Source organism: Lissotriton vulgaris, chromosome 11 (genome assembly GCF_964263255.1).
Source record: "Lissotriton vulgaris chromosome 11, aLisVul1.2, whole genome shotgun sequence".
NCBI classification, from domain to species: Eukaryota; Metazoa; Chordata; class Amphibia; order Caudata; family Salamandridae; genus Lissotriton; species Lissotriton vulgaris.
Window position 1 is genome coordinate 862,630,646 of NC_141699.1, and position 26,467 is coordinate 862,657,112.

At 47.6% G+C, this 26,467-nt stretch overlaps 1 protein-coding gene across 2 annotated transcripts in view; it reads left to right on the top strand.

Annotated features, from left to right (window-relative positions):
- THAP4 (THAP domain containing 4) overlaps positions 1-26,467 on the top strand; it is a 452,859-nt gene that overhangs the window by 318,834 nt on the left and 107,558 nt on the right. The window lies entirely within an intron of this gene.

Below are 26,467 nucleotides of genomic sequence, written 5' to 3' on the forward strand. Positions count from 1 at the left end.
GTTTAAAAACGGAACACATAGTGCGTCCCCATAAAGGACAATCAACATTCAGGGACTGACCTTGGGAACGTGGGAAATCAGTTAATGTTCCTGCGGTTGAGAACAATAATAGCGGAGTAATAGTCCAGAATACACCAGTCCCACGCCTGTAAAAGACATAGAAATAATAAATCAAAACTCCCGTAATTCCACCCGGATATCGATCCACATATGGGAAAGAGATACAAATGATATTTTATATCAACTTCTATGTACAGCAAAAAAGATAAGCCAAAGAACAAAACACAGTTCCCCGGTCAGCCCACCTCAGAATCCAACTAAGAGCTTCAAAATGACAGGGTTCAGCGCCAAACTGGCGCTCAGTTCATCCAATATATTTTCACACGGAGACCCCCAGGTGGATCTGTGATAGGGAAGAGAAGGGGGGATCACAAAAAAGTGGACAAGTTCAGAAAATGACCCCAATGCCCCAAACAAGTGAAGATCAACACTTCACAAGGTGAAACCCATCTCACCCAAATTCAAACGAGAGATGAGTTACATAGATAATCCCTCCACAAAGAACCCCCCGTCGCCGGTTCTCATTAGAGAGGCAATCTTCATACCCGGTATTAGCTCCAAAAGTAGGTCCAGGTCGAAGGATTGTAGTACAAACACCAATTATTATTCTCACGCTGTAGATCCACGGGAGAGAGCAACTAGCGAAAAGGGAAGAGAATTCCCAGTCGAGCTAGCAAAAACAAAAGTAAATCTAGCACGTCATCATTGAAAAGACGCAGTTAAGAGGCTCTTAAACAAAAAATACACCTGCACGAGCAGAATTATAGTGTACCTGAAGTGGAGATGTATTATCTCGTTTAGTCCATCATTTCAGACCTATTGGAAGTAAAAAGACATCCATAAATAGAAATACATCCTGTGAGGGTGTGACTACACATCCCACAGTCAAAGGCCATTTATATTTTAGATGGAACGGCAAAAACAGTCACTTGGACTTCAACTCTCAGAAACTCCTGTCGTGGGTGCTGGTCTGACGTGTGAGACTACACAGTAAGCCTATAACGTTGGCATTGATTGAGCCCTATAGAGCACCAAATCAATCATCAATCAATCAATCATGCATTTATAAAGCGCGCTACATACCCGTGAGGGTCTCAAGGCGCTGGGGGGGTGCTGCTACTGATCGAGGAGCCAGGTCTTGAGAAGTCTTCTGAAGGCCAGCAGGCCCTGGGTCTGTCGTAGGCTGGCAGGGAGATCGTTCCAGGTCTTGGCGGCGAGGTAGGAGAAGGATCTGCCGCCGGCGGTGGTTTTCCGGATACGAGGAACTGTGGCGAGGGCGAGGGTGGCAGAGCGGAGGTTGCGGGTGAGAGTGTGGAAGCTGAGTCGGTTGTTGAGGTATGATGGTCCGGTGTTGTGTAGCGCTTTGTGCTCGTGGATGAGGAGTTTGAAGGTGATCCTCTTGTTGACTGGGAGCCAGTGCAGGCCTCTTAGGCGGGGTGCGATGTGGCTGTGTCAGGGGACGTCGAGGATCAGTCGTGCTGAGGCGTTCTGGATTTGTCGTAGTCGTCTCAGGAGCATGGCTGTTGTTCCTGAGTAGAGGGCGTTTCCGTAGTCGAGTCTGTTGGTGATGAGGGCCTGGGTGACGGTTTTTCTCGTGTCGGGAGGGATCCACTTGAAAATCCTGCGGAGCATTGACGTTGACTTGCTTGGTCATGGAGAGGGAGGAGTCGAGGATGAAACCCAGGTTGCATGCATGGTCGGTGCGTTCCGGGGGTGTGCCTAGCGATGTGGGACACCAGGAGTCGTCCCAGGCTGATGGGGTGGGTCCGAGGATGAGGACCTCCGTTTTGTCTGAATTCAGCTTCAGTCTGCTGTCTTTCATCCAGTCGGCGACGGCCTTCATTCCTCTGTGGAGGTTGGCTTTGGCGGTGTTGGGGTCTTCGGTGAGGGATATGATCAGCTAGGTGTCGTCGACGTAGGAGATGATGTTGAGACTGTGTTGTCGTGCGACGTGGGCGAGTGGAGCCATGTAGATATTGAACAGCATCGGGCTGAGGGAGGATCCCTGTGGGACGCTTCAGATGATCTCAGTGGTTCTTGAGCGGAAGGGAGGAAGGCGGACGTTCTGGGTTCTGCCGGAGAGGAAGGATGTGGTCCAGGCCAGGGCCTTCTCTTGAATTCCGGCGTCATGGATGCGCACTGATAGGGTGCGGTGGCAGACAGTGTCGAAGGCAGCTGATAGGTCCAGGAGGATGAGGGCGGCTGGTTCTCCTTTGTCCATCAGGATCCTGATGTCGTCGGTGGCGGCGATGAGGGCGGTCTCGGTGCTGTGGTTGCTGCGGAAGCCAGATTAGGATGGGTCCAGGACATTGTTGTCTTCGAGGTAGCGGGTCAGCTGTTTGTTGACAATCTTCTCTGTCACTTTTGCTGGGAACAGGAGCAGGGAGATGGACCGGAAGTTCTTGAGGACCTTGGGGTCCGCCTTGGGTTTCTTCAGAAGGGCGTTGATCTCGACGTGCTTCCAGCTTACCGGGAAGGTTGCTGTCTCGAAGGAGCTGTTGATTGTTTTCCGGAGGTGGGTGCGATGGTTGTGCTGGCTTTGTCGAAGACGTGGTGAGGGCAGCGGTCGGATGGGGATCCGGAGTGGATGGAGTTCATGGTTTTGATGGTGTCTTCGTCACTGACGTGAGACCAGGCGGTCAGGCGGCATGTGCGGCTGGTGATCGTAGGGGTGTTGGACTCGGTGGTGGGTGTGGAGGTGTCTGAGTTGAAGTTGTCGTGGATGTCGGCGATCTTGTGATGGAAGAAAGTGGCCAGGGAGTCGCACAGGTCTTGTGATGGTGGGATGTCGTTGGTGTTGGTGTTGGTGCTGGGGTTGGAGAGTTCTTTTACGATGCTGAAGAGCTCTTTGGTGTTGTGTGCGTTGTTGTCTAACCGGTCCTTGAAGGCGGTCCTCTTGGCGGTCCTGATGAGTTGGTGGTGTCTGCGGGTGGCGCTTTTGTGGGCTGTGTGGCTGTCTGGTGTTCGGTCGTGGAGCCATTTCTTCTCCAGCTTCCGACAGGTGCGCTTGGAGGTCCGGAGGTCTTCGGTGAACCATGTGGCTTTCATGTTGGTGTGGTTAGTAGTGGACAAAGCAGTCTTAGGCTAAACTCAAGAGGGCATGTGAAGCCAGCTGTTTTACCATATGTAACCCCTTTAATACCAAGTGAAAGGACACCACACAGGTTATATATAAAATATATATGTATTTATTTCTAACACAACCCCTCTGAACTCTTTTTGAGGTCAGAGGCACAAGCACATAACAAGATACTCAATTAACGTCCAATAAGTTGCACAATATACAGTAGAGCCCTAGGGGCACTTCAAACCATATACTAAAATAGTGGTATAAGAACCATGTCTCGAACAAAGGATAGGCCTAGGGCCTAGGGAATCGCTGGGGCTACACTGTACTACCAAAGGATAGGAAGAAGGAGGCCCACGGGAGGCGTGTGCAGTGTCTTTACACACACGCAAGTTACCATAGAGTTAGAATGGGAACGAAAGAAATGGAAACTAGTTCTTTTAGGTCACTTCCGGATGGACTAGGAGTAAGCTATTGAAAACTAGGACACTAGGATAGTTAATACCCACAGGAGCACCGGAGTACTCGCGTTACCTCACCCACAGGAAGCGGGTGCATAGGTGTCAAAGTGTGTCAGGTTTCGTCGCTGAATCCTATGGAGCCTTGAAGAAAGATGCTGCAGGCGACCAGGAGAGAAATGTCTGGTGGGATCCAAGGGCGGATCGAGGATGAAGAGTACCTGAAAGCAGAGAGGACAGAGTCGAGGTCACTAGCCAGTGACCAGGAAGGAACCAGGCGATGTCGCGAAGCAATCAGGTGATGTCGTGAAGCTTGTCTCTGCAGCCACGTGGACCAGGAGGTGTCGACGACGACCAGGAGCTACGAAGGGTCTCGCTGTCAGCGGTGTCGGCTTCCAAATTGGAGTCAAAAAGCCTTGGCTAAGGCAACCCATGCAGGAATCGAAGATGGCTTCTGGATCAGACCAGCAAGGTCTGATGGGCTTCTTCTTTTCAGGGAAGCAAGGGCCAGCCTGGAGCAACCAGGCCAGCGGTGGAAATTCAAAGGTTCGTCGTCACAGAGGCCACTAGCCAACGGGCAAGTGACCGGACAGACGTGTGGAGCAGGAACATGCAAAAGGGCCCCACACGGCACTCGTGGAGTGTGGGGGGCTGGTCTTTGGTGCAGATGATGCTCGGGGCTGGGGCTTCTCAATCCCCAATGCACAACTTCGAGGGTGCCTCAGAAGTTGCACGGAAAGCAATTTGCAGGCTTTCCAAGGTGGCCGGTCCCACGTCTCTCGTCGCCTCCACGGGTCTCAGCTTTGCTGTGGCTGTGGATCGGGCTGAAGGAAGTCTGGAAGTCCGGGTCTTGTCAGGCTCTGTGCTCGGGCTCCGGCGGGAGCGTCGACAAAGCAAACCGTTGATCGCTTGAAGGTGCCTGCTTGTACAGGGTGGTCACTCCTTGATTCTTCAGTCTTCTATCTTCAAGTAGTACGTCGAAGGTCCAGAGTTTTGTTTCAAGTTTCAGTCAGGTTAAATCTAAAATCTCTTGACTCATCTCCTACCTATATACTAATCTAAGGGGCTGGATTACCTGCTAGGTCCCTCCTATGGGTGGGACCAGGGATCGGGGTGGTTACACCCCTTTCCCTTTGTCCAGTTTCGCGCCAGAGCTGGGGCTGGAGTGCCCCAGCAACTGGTTTCAACCGGAATATGCATGGGACACCTTGTGTGCCCCAGGCAGTGTCTCATTTCATTCAGCCCTCCCTGCCCCAATACACTATGGCCTTCGTGGGGTGGTGCTAGCACCTCCCAAGATAGGAAACCTATTGTCCAAGCCTCCCTCGCTGGAAGGACTCCCAGCAGCAGGAGGTCAGACTCGTGTCTGTAGCAGCAGCATCCATTTTGTGATGCTGAAGCTCTGGTTAACTTTAACTGGGATTAGTAGGAACAACATGTCTTCTCCCTCTAGAAGAGTGGAATGCTACCCCCGTCGCCAGAACTGGCGAGGGGGTAGTATTCCAAAGCATATGACAGCGAGGGGTAGTATTCCAAAGCGTATGACACCTTACACAACGTGTTTTGATATAGCCAAACCAAAGTAAGCATTCAACCGCGAGGATGATAATGCACGTAAGAGTATGTGGTATGGCTATATCATGGAACAGCTATAAGGACATGGTTCTGAAAGCTGCAGACAGGCTCAGCTCATGCTAGAGCCTCATCTCACATAAAACCAAGCAGTCTGCCTCCAGGATTGTTAAGGCCTGCCATAGGAGTGACTTATAGGTATATATGTGTCTATATGTAAAGGTAGGTATAGGGATACTACACCTAAGCAAGGAGTGATTACTCAACTTTGCCCCAGCTGAGTGATCAGCCAGTTGTGTCAATGTGAATGGCCAGCCAGGGGTGGCATAATACATGCTGCAGCCCCTGGTAGGTCTTGGATGCACCTATGCCCTGGGTACCTATAGTACACTATACAGGGGCTCATAAGGTGACCCTATATCCAATTGGAGATGTACCTTAAGTACATGGAGTCCATTTTACAGTGAGAGTAGGTAGGCTGGGGCCCTGATTTGCAGGATACCAGGCCAACTAAGTCGAAAACCAGCTAAACACTAGGCAAAAAAATCTGGGGTAACCATAGTCCGGTATCCTCCTTCCTACACCCCTCCAACTCCGTTGGTGCGGTCTCTGCGGGAGATCTTGTAGCCCTGTGGGATGGCTATGGTGATGTCTGGTTCTGAGGTGGCGTTCAGCCAGTCTCCGTCAGGAAGGCGACGTCGGGAGCGGTGGAGTCTAGGAGGTCCCAGAGTTCGATGGCGTGCTTGCGAGCGGAGCGGGCGTTGAGGAGGATGCATCAGAGGTGGTTGGGTTCGCTGGCTGGTGGTTTGTAGGGCTAGATGCTGGTGTATCTGCAGTTCCGGCAGGCGAAGGGCCCTTGGGTGCGCTTCGGGGTGGCCCGGTAGCAGGGGTGGTCTCGTCTGGTGTTGAGTGCGTGGAGGGTGCTGGAGTCGTAGTGCAGTCTGGTGTTACGGGGGGCGCTGGGCACAGGAGTTCTGGCGCTGGGCGTGGTCCAGTCGCGAATGGGCGCAGACGGGCTTGCCTTTGGCGTGCCCGCTGCGCGATTCCGCGCGGCGCCTTCCATAAGAGGCAAAGTGTGAGGGAGGAGCAGCTGGGAGGCGGGAGCGGGTCGGCCAATGGGCGAGGGCACGGGGCACAGAAGGAAAAAGGGGGCGGGCCGCGGGGAGCAGCAGCGGGGAGCGAGGGGGCACAGAGGGCAAGGGCGCAAAGGTACGGCAATCAGAGGAACAATAAAACAAAAATAAACAGCCAGGTATGGGGGAAAAACAGAGCAACAATACAGTACCTGCGAAACAGGTACCAGGGGCACACCAGCGGCGAACCCTCTGCAGCAGCAGCAGTGGGGCGGTCATTAGCAACCAGGAGGAGCCGTGCGGCATGGGGAGTGACCAGAGGTCAGGTCCCACTCACTGCCGTGCGGCGCCCTCCATAAGAGGCCAAGTGGGAGGGAGGAGCAGCTGGGAGGCGGCAGCGGGGCGGCCAATGGGCAAGGGCACGGGCACAGAAGGAAAAAGGGGGCAGGCCACGGGGAGCAGCGGCGGGAAGCGGGGGGCACCGAGGGCAAGGGCGCAAAGGAACAGCAATCGGAGAAACAGTAAAACAAAAATAAACAGCCAGGTATGGGGAAAAAACAGAGCAACAATACAGTACCAACGAAACAGGTACCAGGGGCACACCAGCGGCGAACCATCGGCAGCAGCAGCAGTGGGGCAGTCACGGGCAACCAGGAGGAGCCATGGGGAGTGACCGAGTGACCAGAGGTAAGGTCAGGTTAGGTCATGATATGAACAAGCTGGAAAAAGGGGATACCCAATGTTCTAATAGTAAAAAATAGAGAATCCCGTATTAAGCTTGTAGTGTGAAAAAGGCAGAAAATCCCCCCTCGTTCGCAGCAGTTCGTGTTGGAGTACTGGACCCAACTACATAAAGCCCAAAAGGGTGCCCATCTCCCCGGCTATGACGGCCATAGTTACAGAGAGATAGAATAATGGCCCCAAAATGACGAGTGACAGTTCGCGACCAGTGCAAAACAAAGAAAGACCAGTAGTGACAGTTCGCGACCAGTGCAAAACAAAGAAAGACCAGTCTCCAAGGTACATGTTTGATATGGCGTAGCGTAGCGTGGCTCCCGTTCTTAAATTGGAGCCCAGTGCCCAAACTTATTTAACACCTTGGCTGCTAGGTGTTTTCCCCTCCTGTGCTGCAGGGCCCCACTTTCCCATTGTTCATGACGAGCTCAGCTCGTCATCAGCACAGCTCAACCGTGCATCATGACATCAGCATCGAAAGGGTTAAGCAACCCGATCCGCACGCAATTAGCAGGTCATATCCATTCACAGCGGAGTAACTGCACACACCCACGACCCCTGCCCATAACCAAGAGTTTCCAGGATGTTTCCTATGTCGACGCCACCATTGTGAAGTTTCAAGAGAACAATTCCGTGAAGGAAAACGTAGTTGCTAATAACCCAGAAATACAGGCGCGCGGAACTTAGTGGATGACAATGGGGACCCAAGGGGACCGTGGCATGAGCCGGTGTCCCCATGGGGAATTTCGCGCGGTGGAACAATCCACCTTAGAGTGATTTGCCTGTTAGGTAGGAAAGGGGGTGGGACTTACTTACATATTAGGAAGTGGTGGGGCGGGATTTGGGCTTCAGTAGCAGGATGACCTGCGCAGACATGAAAGTGACGGGTAGGTTCAAGGGAAAGAGGCCTCTAGCAAACAAAGCTAAAAGCTGTCTGGTATGCATGACCTAAAAATCCTTGCAATATGGTGAGTTTGTTAATGAATGATTATACTCTGTACCCAGTGACTAGCAAGAAGCTGAAGCGCCATGAGAAGCTGAAGACTTTCAGCTAACACCCTGGTTAGGCAAGGCTAGACATACACACCTGCTCAGTGGCAGTATTCCCTTGTGGATGATGGTGTACTTTACAGAGACACATAACATAACGTGCTATGTTTTAAATAGAATTACGTATATTTTTTATCATTGCGACTGGCATGCTTCTAAATCATACATTGATAGTCTAAATAAGTTCTTTTATGTACTTGTTTTAACAAGCCAAATTGCTTCCTAACTACTTTTGAAATTATTTTTAAGTTGTGTTAATCTCTATAAATTGTTGTTTTTGTATTTCCTTCAAGCTTTTATTTCTCACATCTCCATGCTGTTTAACCTCAGTCATAAATATCCTTTACAATAATTATTGTACTTTCATTAACTTTAAAATCCTCTGTTGATATCCGTTCTGCAATACCACCGTATCTGAAATGTAAGGCTCCTTAAACCCTGAGATGTTAATTGCAGATTGAAACCATAGGACATGCTCAAGAGATTTTAAAAATAATCTACTCTTCTTCTCAAATTGGTTAAATACTTTCTTCTAATTTATCAATATAGCAGAACACTCAAACATACAATATAACACCAAGCTTGCTATCACTGTATAAACAAGTCAACTTTGTGGCCTACACTAAAGGATTTATTCAGACATGAAAATTCAGTTTGTCTTCCAACAAAAACTTTCACATCTTGATATCTGTCTTTAGATCTCTGAAAAGTGTAAAAACATCACAAATGCCTTCTAGCCATCCACCTGCTACAGCTCTCACGTGCAAACTGAAGCTTCTGAGATTTGCTCATCTTCCCTACACATCACCTTGACCCATGATGATGGTCCTCTTGATGCTTCTTCTCAAGATTTGTTCACTCATGTCATCTTTGTTGTTGGTTCTTTCCTTCACAATCATCCGCTGCTTCCAGGCCGCCCGAAACGCACCCTTCTCCTGCCACACCTGCAACTTCACCTGCGACGGAACCTCCGAACCCCCCAGGTCCGGACCTAACCACTTCCGCTGCATACTCCTCAACACTCGCTCAGCACGGAACACGCCGTCGAGCTCTGGGACCTGCTCGACTCCTCCAGCCCAGAAGTCGCCTTCCTGATCGAGATCCGGTGGAACGACTCCTCGGCGCCCGACATCGCCATAGTCATCCTGGACGGCTACAAGGTCACCCGCAGGGATTGCGCAAACGGATACGGAGGAGGAATAGCCATCGTCTACTAATCCACCCTTATAATCTCCACCCACGCCGACGACACCCTCAACAACGCCGAACACCTGCACTTCCGGATCCACACCGACACCAACACCACCCTCAGAGAAACACTCATCTACAGATCCCCCGGACCCCGGTCACAGTTCAGCGACTCCATCGCCGACCTCGCCAGCACCCACACACTGGCCACATACTCCTCGGGGACCTGAGCTTCCACCTGGAGAACAACAACAACGCCAACTCCACCACCCTGATCGACAACCTCTTCAGCCTCAGACAACTCGTCACTGCAACCACCCACGTCGCCGGACACCCTCTGGACCCAATCTTCTCCACAAGCACCCACGCACACCACCGAACTCCACTGGACCGACCACCGCTGCATCCGCTTCACCTTCAAGAAACCAACCATGCACCACCGCACCCAACTGCTGCCCCACCGCTGTTGGAGCAAAGTCACCGAAGACCAGCTGACCACCACCCTCGCCCAGAACCCACGCACCGACCCAGACGCCGCCGCCCGCAACCTCAGAACATGGATTAACGACTGCGCCAACACCCTTGCACCACTCAAGAAACCCTCCAACAGTCACACCAGCAAGAAAGCCACCTGGTTCACAGACGAGCTCCAGACCTCCAAACGCGCATGCCAGAGACTAGAGAAGGACTGGCTCCACTAACGCACTCCGGACAGCCACGCAGCCCTCAAGGACTCCACCCACAGACATCACCACCTCATCAGACTAGCCAAGAGATCCTCCTTCACAAACCGCCTGGAGAACAACGCACACGATAGCAAAGAGCTCTTCAACATCGTGATGGAACGCTCCACCCCCAGCGCCAACATCAATGACGTCCCGCCCTCAAAAGAACTATGCGACTCGCTGGCCGCCTTCTTCCACCGCAAGATCGCTGACATCCACGACAGCTTCAACACCACGACCACCCCGACTAGGCCAGAACTCACACCCACGGCGAACATCACCCACACCATCCGCCTAACCTCCTGGGCTAACGTCACCATCGACGAGACACGCAAGGTCATGAACTCCATCCACCCAGGATCCCCGTCAGACCCATGCCCACACCACATATTCAACAAAGCAGACGCAGCCATCGCACCCCAACTACGAAAGGTCATCAACACCTCCTTCGAGACAGCGAGATTCCCGGAAAGCTGGAAACACGCCGAAATCAGCGCCCTCCTTAAAAAGCCCAAGGCGGACCCCAACGACCTCAAAACTTGCGACCCATCTCCCTACTCCCGTTCCTGGCGAAGGTCATCGAAAAAATAGTCAACCTACAACTGACCCGCCACCTCGAAGACAACAACATCCTAGACCCCTCCCAGTCCGGATTCAGACGAAACCACAGCACCGAGACAGCCCCCATCGCCGCCACAGACGACATCAGGCGCCAACTAGACAACGGAGAAACCTCAGCCCTCATCCTCCTGGACCTGTCAGCCTCCTTCGACACAGTCTGCCACCGCACTCTGACACGCCTCCAAGAAGCCAGGATCCAAGAGAAGGCCCTTGACCGGACCACGTCCTTCCACTCCGGCAGAGCACAGAGCGTTCGCCTCCCTCCCTTCCATTCCGCAGCCACCGACAACATCTGCGGCGTCCCCCAAGGCTCATCCCTCAGCCCAACGCTGTTCAACGTCTGCATGGCCCCCCTCGTACAAGTTGCCCGACAACCTACCTAAACGTCATCTCATACGCCGACGACACCCAGCTCATCCTCTCCCTCACCAAAGACCCTCACACCGCCAAAACCAACCTCCACAAGAGAATGAAAGCCGTTGCAGACTGGATGAGGAGCAGCTGGATGAAGCTGAACTCAGACAAGACAGAGGTCCTCATCCTCAGACCCACCCCCTCAGCCTGGGACGACTCCTGGTGGCCGACAACGCTGCGTACGCCACCGACCGTCCACGCACGCAACCTAGGATTCGTCCTCGACTCCTCCCTCTCCACGTCTGAACAGGTCAGCGTCGTCTCCTCCTCCTCCTGCTACAACACCCTCCGCATGCTTCGCAGGATCTACAAGTGGATCCCCACCGAAACTAGAAGAACAGTGACACAGGCCCTCGTCAGCAGCAGGCTAGACTACGGCAACACACTCTATGCGGAAATCCCAGCCAAACACCTGCGCCGACTACAACGCATCCAAAACGCCTCCGCCCGACTGACCCTCAACGTCCCCCGCCACAGCCACATCACCCCCACCTGAGAGACCTACACTGGCTCCCCATCGACAAGAGGATCACCTTCAAGCTCCTCACCCACGCACACAAAGCTCTCCACAACGCCGGACCAGCCTACCTGAACAGCAGACTCAGTTTCTACACCCCCACCCGCCAGCTCCGCTCCGCCAGCCTCGTCCTCGCCACTGCATCCAACGAACGACCTCCGGTGGCAGATCTTTCTCCTATCTCGCCGCCAAGACCTGGAACACCCTCCCGACCCACTTTCGGCAGACCCAAGACCTCAGCTTCAGAAGACTCCTCAAGACCCGGGTCTACGAACAATAGCTTTAACAGCAAGGGGTGGTGATGGACAGAGTTTCTGAATTAAGCAGAATACTCTCACCCAGTCAAGAGATCAGGACTATATCCAACACCGTTTTTTAGCTCACTGCACCATCCCAGTTCAGAACCTAGCTATATGCAAATTAGTCTGTTCCTGTCCCAGTGCATGATGGGAACAGGGCAAACCAAACTACCAAGCCAATTCTTACACTGGGAAGGAAACAAGCTTCCGGGGACCGGTTTCTGGCATTTCAGCCGTATAGCCAGGCTCTGAGCTGGGATGGTGCAGTGAGATAAATAACGGTGATGGATCAAGCCCTGATCTTTGGACTGGGTAAGAGTGGTCTGCTTAATTCAGACACTCTGTTCATCACCACCCCCTTTTCTGAATCGTTTTTGGCCTCTATAGGTGTGGCAGGGTATACTCAGACATGAGTCCCTTTCTCACTGCACCATCAGGATTCAAGCAAGCCGGGCCGAAGACGGCTGAAATGCCAGAAACCGGTCCCCGGTAGCTTGTCTCCTTTCTGGTGAAGAATTGGCTTGGTAGTTTAGTCTGCCCTGTTCCTGTGATGCACTGGGCCAGGGACAGACTGATTTGCATATAGCCAGGTTCTGAGCTGGGATGGTGCAGTGAGATAAATAACGGTGATGGATCAAGCCCTGATCTTTGGACTGGGTAAAAGTGGTCTGCTTAATTCAGACACTCTGTTCATCACCACCCCCTTTTCTGAATCGCCTACGAACAATAGCAGTTAAAATACATGTTTTTAAAATGTGATCTAAACCCAGCGCTTAATTTGTGCTGGTGCTTGGCCCAGCCACCTTTTTCTAAACATTGCCACATATTTATCCACCACATAGTGGCGCTGTATGCCTATTTTATTTTAGCATTATTGCTCATTGTCAAATTAATATATTGTTTGAAAACTAGCAGATGGTTACTGCTGTCACTGGCATTTGGTAGCAGTGGCAGGAGCTGGGGCTGCACCACCTGCAGTGGACTCCCAATAAATATTTTGGACCCTGGAACTTCATTTTTTTTTTTATTTTTACAAATTAAGCACTGCATAAGCGACTCTGCAGCAAGCTAACTGTTACAAGAAATCTTAGTCAAATTAGGGGCACACCTCAACTCTCCACGTACACATCTCTGATACAGTTTATTAATATCCCCACTGACAAAATCTGTTCGCACTTTCACCTTCATGTATTCCATATAATTGTATTTAGTAGTTCTATGTGAATTCTAAAAACACCAAAAGATTGACGGCTGTTCACAAAATTATTTTTCTCTGTGATATTATGCTTAGCAGAAAACACTCTTATTAATTATGAGTCCCACAAAAACTCTACATTATACTAACATGTCATTCCACGTTGCAAAACACCAAATGAATACCAACCCGACAGATGCAATCCAAAGGCAATGGCACTTCCAAAATAATAACAGAGCTGTCTGCCAGTCTAACTTAAGAAACCTCTCAAAACCAAATGGGGAGAAGATGTGGCTTTACGACTAGAGCGGTCAACCTCGAATCTGGGGAACAGGGTTCGATTCTTGGCAGCGACGCTCAACATCCTGTGATTCTGGGCAAATCACTTAATTTGCCCGGGCCCAACAAAAATGAATGTGTCCGTCTGTAACGAAACTGGTGTTCATGTAAAGAGCTCTGATACCCGATGTCTCGGGTCTAGTTCGTGCTGTATAAAACTCTTTCAAATAACTAGAGTTTGAGTTATTGGCATTGCAGATTACAATGCTTTTTATTAATGTGTTTGTTTTGAAACAAATAAATAAAAGGCATTGTCATTTACAATGCTAATAGCATAAACTTTCGCAAATGCGATACCTATTGTATTGTAAATGCTTGTTAGTGAAAACTCCTAAGAAACTACCTATTACTCAATTTCATTATTTATTCAATGGTTCGGATTTTCAAATAACAAATGTCTGCTAATCTTTGGAATTGTCAAGAAACATCACCATATTTAGCCTTCATTTACAATTACGAAAATTGTAGTCATTAATGCGAAATCGATTCTATTTGTTCTCCTAAAATCCACATTCTGATATTATTTGTTTAATTGAAAACGACGCGGGAATTGAAGAGAACGCCATTGTACCTGCTGTAGCAACATATTGGGGAGTCACTGTCCAAGAAGACATGATATGACTGCATGTCGTGGAATTGGGGTTCAGACAGCTCCAACTTCATGTTATTGTAGAGCTTCAGTGTGATTGAGAATGATAGATTAATCTCTGTACTGGGGTGAATGTATGACATTGTTCTGCATTCTGTCCATCAACTATTGTTTTTGCATTTATCACCCCGAGTAGGACGGGTATGCTCAGACATGAGTCCTGTGCTCTCCACACCACTGGAGTCAAGCTATCCGGGCTGATGACGGCTGATAACCAGAAACCTCTCCTAGGATGCTTGATTCCGGTCATGGAAAGACATGGCTTGGCAGTTCGGGCTGGACTGTTCCCATGAGGCACAGGGTCAAGGCTGATTTGCATAGGGCCATGTCTGAACTGGGGTGGTGTGGAGTGCAAAAAAACGATGGATTTAGGCCCAGATCTTTGTACTGGGGTGAATGTATGACATTGATCTGCATTCTGTCCATCAACTATTGTTTTAGATTAATCACAGCACTGAAGGAAGGAAAAGCAAACCTACTAAAATCATGATATGTACTGTACTTGTATTTCTTAAAGTATGGAGTGGATACAAGATGTAGACCATTGATAAACGAGGCACAGAACACGAGTCTCCGTATTTTACTGTTCTCGGAAGTCTACCATATAGCATTCCTGCATGAGCTCAGGTTTTTAGAAGACAGGCTGAAATGCAAACTTGTTCTGGCATACGGGAAGAAAAATATTGAGGAATGACATAGGAGATCACTCTGACTAATGGAGGCTGTCCATTCTAGGGGTTCTGCACTTGAGACATCCATTTATTTGTGACCCTGTCTTTGTTAATTTTTTTTAGTTCTCACTAATGTGAATTTGTAGCAGAAAACACACACCATCAGCTGCTGTGTACATTTGTCCCGTAAGCTGCTTTAAAATTACCATATCCGCATATGAAAAAAATGCTTGTGGCAACAGGCCGTGCTTGCTGCTGAATGGGCCCCATGGACAGGCTTTTGATAGTAGCTCCCCACTCTTTCCCCCCTCGCGCACATGATTTCCCCCACCCCCTCCCCCTTGCCTCTTATGCTAGCTTGTTGCTCAGGTGCGTGTATTGGAAGCGCTGTTTGATATTCAGTGAGGTAAGAAGCCAAGGGCACTTCTTGCTCGTGAGAAATGCGCTCAGTGCAGGGGCGAGGAAATCATGTTTGGCTCGCGAAGAAATTCTATCCTTAGCAAACTCAGGGGGTCGCATCCCCTGAAGAGATGCTGTGCCTATGCCTGGCAGCTGTGCTGTGACATCTGCACAATGACCGTTGCAAAACCACAGATCTTTACCAACGTGGAGTAAGTACAAAAAGTAAACTGTGTGCCAGTTTATTAGTGCAAATCACACTGCTGCAGAACTGTCAACAGTAACACGTTGTCCAGCTCCAGTAAACAATAGCCCAGTACTGGCACAACATTAACCTGTACACAGAGGAAGGAAGACGGGAGGGGGGAGGAAGGGCTTACTTTGAAGGTCAAACCTATTGTCGGTAGGACATAGCATGGGTGCCACAGTCTCTGCAAGCAAGGATAACCGCCCTTCCCCACCACTGCTCAGGTAGTAAATTACAACAAGAGTCAACATTCAGTGGCCCCTGAGGTCCCTGCGCCATTACACCTGCTGCACCGCTGATAGCTACGCCCCTGGTGAGAAGGTTGCACCAGGCGAGCACATCTGCCAAGAGATGCACCGATGGTGCTCACAAGCTAAGGACGGTCGGCATTTGCTTAGGTGAGCAATTTAGGGCCCTGCCAATGCCGCATTGCCATGGAGACACCTTGCTTATTCGCGTAAGCAAATTGTGCACCAGTCATCCCGGAAGTGGGAACCATGCATGGTTCAGTGTGCGGGGATTTTCATAACGCTTAACTGCTGCCAAATTATTTATTATTGTGCCGGTGCAGTGGAAATCTCTGTCGGGTTCTGCACAGAGCGCCGCGTGAAACAACATTCTTTTAACATCAGATGCCGGGTGCAAATGTTCAAATATTGCACCTCTCCCTTCAAGGTATATTTAATAGGACTTCCGGTTGATACTGTACGGATATTCGTCATTCTTATTCGGACAGCGCCCGTGAGTCACAATCGATTTTGTCACGGCCTGTGTTAACCTTTGACCTCAAGGTCACCGGTGTGAGACTCGGACATGGTTTGGTTAGTAGTGTGACCATACATGGGTTCCAGCTGAATCTGGTCTGTGGAGTTGCAGACATGCGTGCACCTGCTGCAGGCTGGTCCCAATAGCAACAGAAACACAAATCGAACATTTTCACTCTCTGCCCCTCCCCCACCAGCCCTCATATCACTACATCTACACTGAAAACAAGCAGCACTGAAAGCGATCGCTATAGTAAAACAAGATGGAAGAGAAGCGGGAGGGCAGGAGCGAGACGCCGTGAGCATGCACGTTGGCGTGCCCTGCGGCTCGTGCCTAGTGGCGCCGCCTGCAGTCTTCGCCCGCTGTTCTTGAGGAGTGCTGCGCAGCTTGTGAAGCTGGGGGAAGGGGCCGCCAAAGCTACAAAAAACAGCCCCTGCACGCCATGCTGCACGCGTGAGGAGCCTGCCTGTCTGAGAAGAGCTACCTGGAGGCCACCAAGACAGGTGAGTGGCGGCACTGCAGTTCCTGCGAGCACTGCGCTGCTACAACAAAGTGCACTAAAGCAAAGCCCATCACCAGCCCGTGATTAAAGTTAACATCGCAATGCGCCTAAAAAGTAATGTACAATTGCGTGTGACTTGCACGGAGGGGCGCAGCTGTATATGTCTAACAATGAAAGTGAAAGAACGGCTCACAGTGGATGCTAGCGCGTGTTCACGCGCGCGACCCGATCTGATTCCGGCATGCTGCGCGTGCCCATCTCCTGTCTCCTTTATAGGGCCGGTTTCCGAGTCAACCACTATAGGCCTCGCTGGCGACAGCGCTTCGCGCTGCGTCGCAAGGTGTGAGACCTAAAAAATGGGGGAGGTAAAGAAAAAAGAAGTGAACTCGTCCCCTACACTAAACGTAAATAAACAAAAGGAAGTCTCTCCAGGGAGAGAGGAACAAAAAAAAGGACATCAACCTCATTGTTGAAAGGAAAAGAGTTTGCCCCCAGGGTTACGCCTTGGTGGCGTGCTTCATCATATGGTTTATCCCTAACCCCATATTTATATCATTTCAGCTAGGGGAGCCAGTAAACTAATCTATTCCCACTAACTAAATATTTTTAAGTCCCTTTTTATTTAAAAAATAAAACACTAATACTAATTCAATCAGCATAGGTGTACAGGAACATCAAACCAATTAGTGCTCCCACGTCTTCGCTGGTCGCAGCATGCCCCTTTCCGTAGCAGGTTAGGGATGAACCCTGTGATGAAGCATGCCACCAAGGGGTAACCCTGGTGGGTGAGGGTTACTTAAAACTGTTTTCCTTTCTACAGTGAGATCGATGTCCTTTCCGTCCTTTCTTTTTGTAATTCTCTCTCTGAAGGGACTCCTTTTAACTTAAGAAACATACACCATAGGCTGGCACAAACGATTACATAAATGGAACAATGATAAACTGATCTGTACTTGACAATCTAGTTTCCATATCAATAATACTTCATAACAGCGGCACTAACATCCTGACTCCCACAGAGACCGTTCCAATCAGTCAGTCAGTCAAGCAAGCTTTATTCGACAAATGTCATAAAAGCATTAAGAATACGTACAATACATCTCAACGTCTAAAACTGCATACAATTCATAGTTCATAAAATACAATATATCTTGAAATTAAACGTTAAAAAAGTGGATACAATTCATGGTACCTAAAATTGACTTAATACTACTACAGCATAACATGTGCGAATCACCCCTTCATCATTTTACTCCTAATAATTCATGTCCACCCTAGGAACTTTGCCACTGCTATATACACAAAAGGGTTGGTGCTTGTGCAAATAATTCTAGCAGCGGCCGTGCCACTCCTGGTGCCTAATGATCTACACATAGGGCTCAACCAAGCCCTACGCGGGGCAGAATACGCTGGGCACCCAAACAACATATGATTAATTGTTTCCTTAGGGGCCAGACAACAGGGACACGTGACCATTTCCCCATTTGTTCACCTAGACGTGAAAGCTCTAATTGGCAGACTACCAATTCTAAGCTGGAAATAGAGCTTTCTATCCAGTGGTTTAGATATATCATCCCAAAATGTTTCAAGGATGGTCACATCTTTAAGATAGAGAAAGATCCCTGTAAGAGAGAGTGGTGGGGTAGACCTAAACATTTTAGAAGCTACCACCTCCCAATATATGCCCTTTAGGACCTTCTTCGCTGGAAACCTGGCATTCATTGGATCCTTCCGTAACTCATACATAACTCATACATTCCTAACTCTCCAAGAATCCGCCTAACACCATATAACCATTTGATTTTATGGAAAGTATCACTTTCAATTACATCCATAAGTCCTATAGGAAATATTCTTAATTCAGGAGTTGTCCATAAGCGCCTCCAGTATAAGACTGGGCGCAAACTAGCAATACACTCAATAGGCCTCACTCCCAAATCATATAAAACAGGACACATAGGGGTACTCTGGGGTAAGTTAATAAGTTTACGTAAGAACCTTTTTTCAGATGCAGCCATTTTGCCTAGGTTCTCAAAGCCCCAAATCTCTACGCCATAAAGGGCTGAGCTGACCACCTTTGTGTCATAGACGCAAAGAGCAGGGGCAATTGGTTTGGTCAATGATTTGGCATGCTCGACACTCAAGGCTCCGGCCAGTTGGCGGTGTTTAAGCATTGCCAAATCAGCCTGCTGATTCCATCTCAAATCGTTTTGAATATTAACACCGAGGTAGGTAAACGACTTAACTTGTTCTAGGGGCAATTCATTCATAAATAGTTTACCCTTGAAGGACTTATGCTGATTAAAAGTCATAAGTTCATATTTTAAAACATTCACTTCAAGGCCTCGAGTGGTGCAAAAATCTTCAAAAATACCTAACGCTTTTTGTAATCCACTCTGGGTCTTTGCGATGATTAAACAATCATCATCAAACATTAAAATGGGTACTTTTGCACCAGCTAAAATTGGGGCGTCAACACTAGCATCAGTCATCATTTTGGCCACATCATTAATATATAAAGAAAACAGGGTTGGAGCTAAAACGCAGCCTTGCCGTACCCCTCTTTCTACTGGAAATCGACTAGTAACGTTTCCAGGAGAACCCCACCTAATCTGTGCGAAATTATGTTTGTGGAGTCTCATGATTAGCGAAAGAAGGGCACAGGGCATCCCCAGATCGTGTAGAACGGACCATAGAGTTGAGCGTGGAACTAAATCAAAGGCTGCCCTTAAATCAATAAAGGCAGCATATAAACTACAATCGGGACACAACGAGGGCGGCACGCATCGAGAGCGGCACGCTCGCATATCAGATCATCAAACGTACAGCATCTAGAGCCAGAGCACTCCGACAGTTAATTATTCATGCGGACCACGCGAGAGTGCACAGAAGAATCCCTAGACCATCACTAGGTCTGAAACCACCAATAGCAGGATCGCAAATCCTTGAAATAGAATGAGGCAGTATTTAAGGTGAAGTTTTCGGACGCTTTGAAGTAGGATTTCTTATTCACCCCCGCCAATCTTAACAAATACAAAGGAATTAATCCCGCAGCGCTGCATACAAATAAACGGAGACACCCATCACAAAATAAGCACCAGACAAGAAACTTGGATCTGGACTCTCGTTCTTCGCACAGAAGTAAATAAACATATCCATTAGAAGCAGTTTGCTCCCACTATTAAGCCACGCTATCTATAGTACAGAACAAGGCAGATTTCCTGAGGAAGGCGACAGCCGAAACGCGTTGAAGGAATTAATTCTGCGTTTACATTAAGTTTCTTACAATGATTGTGTGGTTATTTTAAAATAAGCAACTATTTATGTGATAATCCCTGAATGTTCTGTATATGACAAGGTCTTTGGTAAACAAAAAAAGTAAATATATGAGCAAAAGTATAATGAGTCAAAAAAAGGTAAAAAATAGAAACTTACAGTAATCTAAAAATCAAAAAAATAAATAACATCAACCACAATTATATGGGTGAAGAATGATTTATTGTCAAACACATGTCTAAATTACTCTTAGATTAACAATACACGAAACCCGGTGTACCTTTCCCCCCTTTTTTAAAAAGCATATAAACTACCCCCACCTATTTGAACAGTCTTCAAATGGAGCATTGCAAAATGCAATACTTGGTCGACTGTACTAATGCAGGCTCTAAACCCTACCTGGAGGTGTGATAAGATGTTCTGCTCACACTTCCATTCCTGCACTTTATTTAAAATCAGTCTACCTAGTAACTTTTGCATGGTGTCAATAAGACTGATCGGGCGGTAATTACCGGGGAGTGACTTGTCCCCCTTCTTAAAAACTGGCATGATTTCTGCCCCATTCCACGATTCTGGTATGGTCGCTCCCTTTGCTATTGCGTTTACTAATAGCAAAATATACCTTCCCCGTGATTCTTTATCATACAGAAAGGTATCTACTGAGACACCATCTATCCCTGGCGCCCTACCTGGTACCACAGAATCTAATTTTAAAACCCCAATACTAAATGCCTCTTCCGTCTATGGTGTGTATATAACCTCTACATTTGTATTCAATTCCATACTTTTTGCATATTGGGGTTTAAAATAAGCCACCCAATCTTCCTTTGCTACCCAGTTCTGTGGCTTTTCCGGTTGCCCCCCACAGCCCCACTTAAGTAAACTCCAGAACATTTTTGAAATTTCCGGGGCACTAGCTTCCCTTACCTCTTGCCACCTCTTTTCGTCCCAAGCCCGCTTTGATTTTGATATTACATTTTTATAGCCTATCCTTGCTAGGTGTACAGCAATACTAACTCCTGATTTTAAGGCCTGACCCCAATCGCAGCGTGCTTGTCTGCATTCTTTAGAATACCACTGTGGTGAATTGTCATTTTTAGCCTGATTTGCCTTGGATGGTCTGACAAACACACTTTTTTTAATTCCCGAAAGAACATTTTGTGTGCCCTGGTGCAAAACTCTTAAGTCTGTGGCACTACTACCAATATGTAACCCCAACTCATTTATCGCTTGCTCTAGCTTGCTTGAAATAAAATCAAGATGCTCCTGGCTTTCTAACAATTTATCCCATTTTACGTGTCGCATATCATTTGCGAGGACTACATTTGGAGTGGACAATTCATTAGATCCCCTATCAAACATAGGCGCCTTCCAATATGACAAAATCATGTATAGGGGATTGTGGTCACTTTCCTGGCATTCAACAACCATCATTTCCTCTAGATATTTCCACATCCTAAGGCTCACTAAAATGTAGTCAATTCTACTTTGAGGTGGCCCACTTTTATAAGTTGCAGCACCCTTCTTGTCCCCGTGTGTTCTGCCATTAGTTGCCCTCGACCCCTTATTCAAACTGATTGAATTAATCTGGATTGCCAGCTCAGTCCATCTCTTTATGGGCTCTAACTCAGGTTTCGGAACACCCCAGCGATTGTCTTCTTCCTCTGCGGAGTTCCAATCACCGCTTAGCAAAGGCTCAAAAGTTGTATTAAATCACCTGCTACAATTATATGCGAATGAACAGAATATTTTTCTAAAAGTTCTTCTAGGGCAGTGTTGGTTTCTGATTTCTTGCCCCCCGTACTCCTCGCATATACATTGTAGATGTCTACAGGTTTAGCCTGTCTATATTTAAGGGTTAGGATCTGAATGTCCCTATGATTTGATGGGAGCATCTTTACACTAACTTCCAAGTCCTGCCTAACCCATATGGCTAGACCACCTGATGGTCGCCCTCTTTCGCCCTTTACTGCTGGTACATTAAAGTTTAGGAACCCCGGGAAAAACTGCACTTCGAGGAGTCATGTTTCCTGGAATAGACAGATGTTATACTGATTAATGAACTAAGTCCATTTTGAAATTATAACTTTTGTATTCAATCCTGCAACGTTCCATGATAGGATTGAACCAAGTTTATCTAAGCCATCAGGGAAATTCATAGTTACATTTGAGCCTGCTGTGCGAGTCCTGGCATAAAAAGAGATTAATCATCAAATAGCCCCGAAGTTACTAAGGTACTAGGAATACCTGGGGTGATGTCTACAAGCCGACTTAGGCTTTCTACTGTAGTACCCGCCAAGGGGCCTAGATGGTCATCTTGACCCGATAGTCAGTCATTTGTCTCTAAACCTGAACAGGCTTCTTCGATTTCGGGTACCCAGTTTCTAGTTTTGTCCAACCAGTGTTGAGGGGGGGGGGGGGGGTGGCTCTTAGTTGAATACTAGAATAATCTGGTGAGCAGCTCCTGAACTCCAGCAATATTAGGTTTTCTGCCATATTCGCCTGCTTAAAGGTCAATTCAATGCAGTCAGTTTTATCCCCTTTGTGTGTAAGCCTTTGCCCCCTAACAATGTCATCTCTGATCACAGATCGACACCCCCTAGTGTGTCTGATCCAATGAATTGCCTTGTTTGTTAGAGAGTCACTTGTTTCTCGATCCTTACCAGGGCCTAACTTCGGGACATTGACCATAAAAACTTTGGGTATATCATTCAGACTGACCAGGAACAGGTGCTCACCTCTGTCTATCATGGTTGTTTTTGTATTAATTTCCTTAGACATACTAGGTTTGGCACAATGCCCACCATTCAAATGGGGTTCAACACTTCTTTCTTTTGACTGCATATCCCCTCTCCTTACATTTATTTGATTAGCATCTTTGGCACTAGGAACTTGCGGCAGCTCTTTTCTTTCCCTAGTTACTTCACTATACAAAACACTAGTTTGACTCAAAACACTTACTCTGCTTGAGTGAGATACGTTTTCCTGTGCTGTAGTTATGCTACTTTGTTGCTTAATCGCTGAGCAAGTAGGACAGGGGCTACGTCCCAATAAACTACTATTTATTATGGCGGTGAGACTGTCGATTTTAACATGCATACCCTCGACCACCTTACATAATGATTTAATCATGGTGGTCAGGTCAGGGGAACCTTCCGCAATAGATGCCAACAATTCAAATTGCCCCCCCCCCCCTTTACTGGCTCACTCACTCCTTGATGAACGCCAGGCTCACATACACTGGGCTGAGCTGGTACACCATCAATCACAGAACTACAGCCCGAGTAGGGCTGTACAATTAGCCACCGCTGTAAGTTCTAAAAAACCGAATCCCCAACTATGTGTAAAGAAAAATCCGGTAGTGAGCAATCCCCCAAGCACTATTAGTGATAGGGGTATAGGGGCAGGCAGGGCGACTAGTTTGCAGCCCGCATCGCTTGCAAAACCACTGGGAAGACAGCCAAAGGGACAACAATGATTGGGCAATGAAGATTCTATACAGCAGCTGCCTTGTGTAAACCTTCCCCCCCGAATCCGCACCGTATACAATCATACTGACGGGCATCCCGGGTATTAGGGCAAACCAATTAGAATCACACAGGGAGCTGAAAAATAAAGTCATTTTTTGGCTGAATAAAAATAGAACGCTCCCCCTCCTCTTCTAATACAGAGATTTTAAGTGTCAGAAGGGTGAGCTGCTTGGGTTGCAGTGAAAAGGACCTTGAGGGTGACTGCGTTATTGTCCATTTCAGAGATCCCTGGGTCGTCGATTATATTTGCCAAGAACCAAGTTTTGGTAGAGTGGGAGACATTCAATCCATAGGTTTAAGCTATTTTTATCCCTAGATGAATTGTGGTCCATCTCGCCCAATATATAATCATTGTAGGGGGAGACCCTACGGTAAGAACCAACTTGACTGGGCGGCCCAGTATCTCTCCTTGAGAAATCGATTTGAGCCACTCAGAGGGTTGGAAGGGGTGGACTGACTTGTGAATGGCCCCAGTGGGGATATTGTGGCTAAGAAAATTGGTGAGGTACCTTCTGGAAGCTCAATTAGATTGTCAGTGGAAAGATTAGCAGTGGCAGAAACGGTCGTTGGTAGTGATACGGATCCATGTGTGGAAAGCATGTGCCCAGTTTCACTAAGTAACCAACTAGATGGGTGTACCTTCCGCCTAATCACATGGAATATAGCAGGTCTTTCTCGTAGGTTACAGGACGAGGCATGGTCTAAATATATTGAAAGTTTCGACATTATCTGCCTCCAAGAAACTTGGAGCAGAAATGATCGAGACTTGGATGGATACCAATCCTTCAATGTGCATGCTGAACCTTCACAGGCAGGAAGGGCAAAGGGTGGATTAATGACTGCTATTTCTGTAAAATATAACACCGTAAAAACACTTAAAGTAGTGGACTCTCCTTGGTACCAACTGCTTCTGATTACGAATCTGTTCCCAGTTCCTTTGCTTTTGATCAATTGGTATTATAACATCTTTGACTCTAACTCCACATCTTTTATTGATATGTTACAGGAGGAGATAGCTAAGGTGACGAATAGCTTATCTTCTCTGTTCATTATGTGGGTAGGGGACTTTAATTGTTCTCTGTGCAAACTTAGTGGGTCCAGGGCTTGTGGTTTGGTTGACACGAATGAGCAACCACTGGCGCATTATAAGCACACGTCACAAGGAGAGGCACTGAATAACATCATTGTGATAAATGACCTTTGTATTTTGGATATGCCATCTACTTGTGAATTTTTGCCATTACCAACTTTCCAAGGGACGGGGGGGCCAAATGAGTGTAATTGATTTTGCTATGGTTTCTAGTAGGTATACTCATTTTGTTGATGAATTTAAAATAGAAGTAAATCCTGCTAGTGACCATAACCCCCTTGTTTTGAAACTGTGCCCTGAGATTGAGAGAAGCCAGCCCACTGAGCAACCAACGAAATATAGGCAAAATCAAGGCTTAACCCTAAAGTGGGACAGGGTTGATGTGAGAAAGTTGGAGGAAACTATTTTCAAGGCAAATCATCTAGAGATAGACATCTGTTTAACGTCCACATCCGAGCCAGAAACGATAATTCAGAACTTTGAAGTTCTTTGCGGAAGTGTGGCCACTCACCTTGTCAAACCGATAGGAAAGGGAGATCCAAGGGAGCACAAATGGTTTGATGCCGAGTGTTCGGCAGCACAAACATTATTAAAAAAGGCGTTACACCAAGTACCTCGGGACAAGGAATTGGTCAAAAGTGCAAGGAATTCTTATAAGGATACTATTGTGAAGCGGAAATTGGAATTAAAAAAGAAGGCTTGGGATGATCTGGAGAAAGCCTCAGATTTGAGGGATAGTAGGCTGTTTTGGGAGATAATAAATTGCCCCTTCCTCAATAGTGAGGAAAAAGGTAGTATGGTTACCCATTTAGCGGGAGAACCCTGGGAAGTCCATTACGCCAAAATTGTTAATCCAAAGGGTGTTTGTTTGGCTACTAATAGTGAGGGGCATATTGACTCTTATCATGAAACAGCTTTAGCACTTAGTTTCTCACTTTCCCTCCCTGAAGTTGAGGAGGCCTTAAGGAAAGGTATTTTATTAAAAGCCCAAGATCCAGATGCAGTGCCTTTAGACTTATTTAAAAGTAACCTTGAAGTGTGGGCACCATTACTACTTAATGTCTTTAGGGCGATTGTGGTCGGGCGCATTCCATTGTCATGGAAAGAGGCGGTAGTTGTACCAATTTTTTTAAAAGTTGACAAACTCGACCCGTGCTGCTACAGGCCGATCCCATTAATAGATGCATCCTGTAAACTGATGGGGAGGGTTATACTATCCCGCCTGGAGACTTGGGCAAATTCTTCTGGCCTTATTGAAGACTCACAGTATGGGTTCACGGAGAGGTAAGGGGACAACAGAGCAGTGTCTTAATTTGACCCTAGTCATGGGTAAGTACATGAAGGCCAGGGTTGTTCCTATACACCTGGCCTTCATGGACTTATCCGGTGCCTTTGACACTGTATGTAGGGACAAGCTATGGCGGATGATGGGTGCTATGGGGTTTGAGGAAACTTTGGTTACCTTGCTTCGCAGACTACACGCGGCTACTACTGTGTCGATTAGATACGGCCCGGGGGGAGAAAAAACAAAATCTATCTCATCAACTGAAGGCGTACGTCAGGGCTGTATTTTGGCCCCTATTTTGTTTTTAGTCTATACAAATGGTTTAGAAAAGTTTCTGTTAGAGAATTGTTCAGATTTCCCTAAAGTAAATGGTAACGAGATACCTTTGTTATCCTATGCTGATGACACTGTATTAACGACCCTAACTGCTAATAGCATGCAACAGTGTTTGATTGTATTTAATGACTTCATGCAGGACCTAGACCTTAGGGTCAATTTTACGAAGTCTTTTGTTATGGTATGCTGCCCTAGAGGGACAAAAACCCGTAGGTTTGTTGTAGATAACCTGACTATTGAAAAAGTTGAGAATTTTAATTATTTAGGCAATCTTTTTAATAAAAAATTGAGCTGGGATCCAATAATAACGGCCCGAGTACAAAAAGCTGCGTGATCCATAGAGGCTCTTTTTCGTTTCGCGGGTAAATTTGGGTCAAAAACCAATTGCTGATTTAAAGACCTTG